The sequence below is a fragment of the Dromiciops gliroides genome, chromosome 2 (assembly GCF_019393635.1).
Source record: "Dromiciops gliroides isolate mDroGli1 chromosome 2, mDroGli1.pri, whole genome shotgun sequence".
Lineage (NCBI taxonomy): Eukaryota > Metazoa > Chordata > Mammalia > Microbiotheria > Microbiotheriidae > Dromiciops > Dromiciops gliroides.
Genome location: NC_057862.1, coordinates 448,851,471 through 448,857,570, shown reverse-complemented (window position 1 = coordinate 448,857,570; position 6,100 = coordinate 448,851,471).

Below are 6,100 nucleotides of genomic sequence, written 5' to 3'. Positions count from 1 at the left end.
GAATTCACTAAGCATTTATTAAGCACCTCCTCTATACTAAACACTGTGCTAAGCAGTAGGATCACAGATCAAAATAAAACAGTCCTTGATGTCATAGAATTTACTTTTTATTGTATAACAAAATAAGAAACTAATGTGAAAAATCTAAAACCTTTAAAATTACCTAAATTTTGTGATAGGGGTCTAACACCATGTTTTTTCTGTTCCTATTTCACTTAAAAGTAAAGCTCTACCTCAACATTCAACATTAAAATGGGAGAAACAAAATGCACTTTTAATGTTCGGGACAGTGTAACTCCAGCTTGTTAAAAAATGTGGAATCTTATGTTTATCAGAAGATTAAATGGGTGAAGATAATTTTAGTTGATTTATTTTAAAAACTCCTTTCCAAGGGATTGCTAAAGATTTTTTAAACTGTCTTGTAGCTTGGAAATGAGAAATTTTCATGAGAGATCAGAAAAGTGAAAAAAAATTCAAAACTACACAAAAAAAAAACCATACACATACAAAACCCCAAACCCTGTTTTACAGAAACTTATTTTAATTTCTAAAAATAAAATTTAAAAGATTTTAACTTCCTATTTAGAAGAAATAATAATGGAATAGTGTGAAATTTTCATTTTATTTCATGTGATAATAGACATGAGAAAACGGTGAAAATTTGAGGGACCTGAGTCTTTTAACATTATATCCAGAGGAATGCTAAATAAGACTTTTGTGATCAAGTTCCTCATTCTAATGAGGAAATTAAATTAACACAATCCAAAATTCTTACATTCTTGAGGGGGCTTTGCCCACTTCTCTTAGGAGAAAACAATTCTCAAGATCTAGCAAAACTTCAGATACCATAGATTAGCTTGATATTTTGGAGCATTAAGAGTTAATTAATATGCTTGTTGTCTGTTTAGGTTGCAACTAATGATCATAAAGATACGTTGGCCCTAAAGCAAAGTACCTACAAGTGAAATAAAGCCTTAATCCTTATGATCTATCTCCAGTTGTGTCCCTTACCATATTAATCACTATGATTAACTTCATATTAAATATTCAAATGAACCATAACCTTTAAAAAAATGAGTTAACAGAAGTTCATTTTCTGATACTGAATTGGTGCCCAGTGTGTCATCAAAACGTTTCCTAACTGAAACAAAAGTATCCTGAGGTCCTTTCCATAACTAAGAATTCATTTCTGCTGGCCACTTTTATTTTCCAAATACTTATGGTCCTATAAATGCCTTGGAAAAGGAGCTTCTTAGTTCTTAAAGATTTTTGAGAAATGAATTCAAATATGATCCCCTCATCTTTTGACAAAAATACTCATGAATTATCCCAAGACTTGATTTGTGAACTTGACAGTAATTTATAAAACAAATTATATAAAGAAAGGTTTTAGAGGAAATAAGAATAATCAGCATTTAAGGATGGAGGGATCTTTACTCTCAAATTGTAGCTTTAATGGAAACACAAATGTTTTCCCACCCATTCTTACCATATTATTTATAAAGGCTCAAAACATCTTGGTCTTCTCAAAGGAAGATCTCAAAACTACTAGAATTTAAGTCTGATCCTAAAATGTAGCATAATAAACCTATCTTTGATCCTTTCACTAAATGTGTAAAATTGTGAGTTAAAATGAATACTTATTATACTACCTAGGTTTAGTTTCATGTTTTGAAAACTTGTCAAGTCTGTCTATTTGATTTGTGAGTTTTATGTCCCATACAGTTTTGATATTTTATGACCCTGTAATCATAGGGTCAAATTATATATTTTTTAAAATTCTAAATTTATAGTAAAACTGGATGTATTATAGATATATATTTTTTCTCATTTAGTGATGAAAAGGATCAGTCTGTTGTTTTGGTGGTGAATTTTAACATCTACCCTCTTGCTTTATTATGTGTAATTAAATAATCGGCTAGTCTTCAGTTTCCATATGTTCAATTTATCCAGAATAACCAGTAAATTGGCAAAAAAAAACCCTCACATTAATTCTTGATGTTCGATAAGAGAAAACAACTGCTTGGCTGAATTTTCATTTGCAAACAGTTGTGGCATTGTGTAGACAGAGCCTTATTGTCCTATAGTATAAAACCTTTTATTCTGACCTAAGTCTAGCCATGGTCTTTCTTTTTGGGAACCTCACAAGCTTGTTTAGCATTCCTCTGTACTAAAGAATTTTACCTCTTGCCTTCTGTGTAAAGAATACTCCTTGCCTTATTTTATTAACATTCTCATGCTTACAGTGAAAGTTCCTCTAAAGGTCAGTGGTACCTTTAAACATGTTATTGTCCTGACATTCCACACTGTGCTGCCTTATGTGATTTAAAGTGGTAAGATTTTAACCTCCCCTTCCAGCTGAAGATTAAAGAAGCAACTATCATTGTCAGAAAATGTGGAGGCTAATTTTAAGTAAATTTCACTGTTTTCAGAGAGCTGTGAGAAACACCAAATCATGGCACACCATCTACTCTATTTTCTAAAATGTCTCTCACTTCGAGTGAGAGTAATTTCAAATGTCAAAAGTTAGTTTAATTCTTAGCAGAGTATTTAAGTGTGATGTATCCCACTTAAAAATAGTCTTGAGTGTAGAACCTGAAATGTTGATCAAAAGTTAACCCTTTGTACCAGCAAACCTTTTTTTCTTCCTATGAATGTTATGCCTTTCCAAAGTCTGATGCAAGGGTTAAGATATTTGTGCCTTTTTATAATAGCATATTGTAAAAAGAATTAAGCTATTTATAGTTGCTTTGTAGCACTGTAAACTGCACAGATCTATAGCTATTGCTTCACTGCATGACATGTAGCTCGAATACTAGTGATGAAATGTAGTGATGGTTGCCAACCTTATCTGGATGGTTTGAGACTTTATTTTTACAGTCTTAATCTTAGGCTGGTCCTAAGAGTATATGTATAAACATTAGTATGATATCTGTATTGTTTATAGAAGCTGACCAAGAAGCTGGAATTTTGAGTGCTGTAAAATTTTTCTGTTTATAATCATACTGTAGGTAGTTTGCAAATAAAGGTTGATTTGGTATATCTTAAACTATTGTTTCTGCTGAATCAACAGACTTTTATAATGTAACAAATGATGTGCTAAATCACTGCAGGTTTATGTTGTATTGTGAATGGATGTAAACATTTTACTAATAAAATGTCATGTTTACAAACATGAAGACTTGTTTTCTAGAATGGCTTTTCTTTGTTGTATGATCTATTTATTCCAAATCATGATATCTCAAAATAGTATGTCCAAAACAATTCCAAGACAGAGTTGGGAAACTGGAACTACAGAACTGACAACTGTAATATGGGCAAGCTGCAAGAATGAACCAGCTTTCTTTACTTTATATGTCATCCCTCTGTATGATCCTCATCTTTTTCCTACCTTACAATGCCAAGAAAGGGACCAAAACTGCAAAGTCCAAGAACAGCCATTTAAGAGTTGTGGTTATCATAAGGCTGTGGACGTGTGGTTTTCCCTTTCTTTTGAGTGTAGAGTTCATTTGGTTGAACAGTCATGAAATTTAAAAGTTCCAGACTCATTTCACTTCATGCTTAGAAGTTTATCAGAGATGCTAGTATTGCATTTGCAGTCTATATGTGAATATTGTTTATAGTACCCTACTCTACATGATACAAAAAGTAACAACATGATGTTTTCGTTTTCTCTTGTTAGCTTTTTTGAAGACAGGATCCTTTTCTTACTGTTATAATATGCTTGCCAGTACTGACCTACATGCTCAGACAGGGCAAGCGGTGCCTAGAACATGTTTCTCAGATTTCAAATAATTTCCAAATTTACTGGTAACTTTCATTTGAAATTCAGACTTCTAGTGAGATGGTGATTAAGATCATTTAAGTTCAAAGCTTTTTTAAAGTTTGCAAGTAGTTAGAGTTCAATCAACACCAACTTAAAATATGCTGCTTTACTGAAAAGGTCAATATTGTGTGAGAAACTTAGATCTGTCATTATAAGCATGAAATTTTTTTCTGAGGGCAGCAAAAGAAAATATACATCCCCACAGATTGTAGCAAAAAGACATTTACATGTCTGACATCTTGTGAGAATGAGTTAGGGTGTTAATAGAATCAATATTTTCATCAAGAGCCTAATAATTTAGATTTTCATTTTAAACAGCACTGCCTGAAACTTCATGGTATTTTTCTAGCAGTTTCATAGTACTAGAATTCAGAAAGCACCTTTAATAGTTAATAGTTGAAATTTATTATACCACTTCAAGGTTTGCAAAACATCTTGCATACATTATTTCATTTGGCTTTCACTGAAACCCTTCGGTGCTGGAGAAGACTTTTGAGAGTCACTTGGACAGTAAGGATATCAAATCAGTAAATATTTAAAGAAATTAATTCAGGCTTTTTACTGGAAGGTCAAACAATGAAGCTGAAGCGTAAATACTTTGGCCACATAATGAGAAGACCAGATATCTTAGAAAAGTCCCTGGTATTGGGAAAGATTGAAGACAAAAAGAAAAGGAGAGTTGAAAAGAGGATGAGATGGATAGACAGTATGGAAACAAATATGAACTTAGACTATGAGAGATAGTAAAGGATTGAAAAACCTGGTGTGGGTATGGTCTGTGGGGTCATGAATAATCAGTTCACAACAACAACCCTGTGAAGTAGGCAGGTCCTGTTATGTTTATTTTACAGACAGGAAAACAAGTAACTTTCCCACACTCACATAGCTGTCTGTTGCATGATTTGAACTTAGGTCTTTTTTGTCTCCAGGTGTAGCATTTTCCCACAATTGTCATAGATTGTCATAGAAAGATGATAAAACTTAAAGTACCCTATTTATTGTAAATAATGTGAAACAAACTGATTTTTAAAGCCCCTTTGTAAGTTTTCAATACATTTATATATGTATGTAAATATATATATATATATATGTGTGTGTTTGTGTGTGTGTGTGTGTGTGTATATATATGTATAATACAGCACTGTGAAACTGCTAGAAAAATACCAAGAAGTTTCAGGCAGTGCTGTTTAAAATGAAAATCTAAATTATTAGGCTCTTGATTAAAATATTGGTTCTATTAATACCCTAACTCATTCTCACAGGATGTCAGACATGTAAATGTCTTTTTGCTACAATTTGTGTCAATTATATGCATACATATATATATATATACACACACACACACACATTTGTTAAACAAACTGACTACCATATAATGTGGAAACAACCTTTTACTAAGGTATTAAGGTTCTACTCACCTTTATGGAAAAGGATTTTTTTTTTAAATGAATGCTGAAGTCTGTACTTAAGGTCAAATATGGTACCTAGATTTATTTCATGGTGCTAACACTAACATCAACATTCCCATCTTCAGCTAACATCAAGTCTTAAGAGTATGAAAGAATAAGAGAATTAGGAAAACACCAAAAAGAACTCATTATTATCAATGTGACTTACAATGTAAATTTGACAGGTTATTTATTATACAGGACATTTAAGTTATAAAACATCTAAACTTTTTTTTTTGCTTTAATGTGTGATTACAAAAGCAATAATTAAGTATTTTACAGTTTAGATCTTAGGGATCATTTTTCTGTTACCCGTGATTTCTTTTTTTTTCTTCTTTTTTTGCAGGCAATAGGGGGTTAAGTGAATTGCCCAGGGTCACACAGCTAGTAAGTGTCAAGTGTCTGAGGCCGGATTTGAACTCAGGTACTCCTGAATCCAGGGCTGGTGCTTTAACCACTGCGCCATCTAGCGGCCCCCCCCCCCCCCCCGTGATTTCTTTTTAAGCTTTTTTTTTCATAGTAATAGATTGTATGCTAGCTAGAAATGGGTACAAGTGTGATAAGGTATAATTGTCAAATATTTATCAATTTCTGGGTAGCAAGTTTTAAAGCCTCATAAAATATGAAGATTATAGAGATCAAATTCATATTTTTAAAAGTATGACTTTAAGTGAGTGAATTCAAGTAGAAAAATCTTAAATTGGAAAACCTCTTTAGTATTGAAATGGAGTAAACTGATAAGGCTAAGGTGATCTGGCAAATGTGGAAGAACATTTGAAAAAGTAAAAAAAAAAATAGCCTTTGAAGTGATTATAAAATACAAATC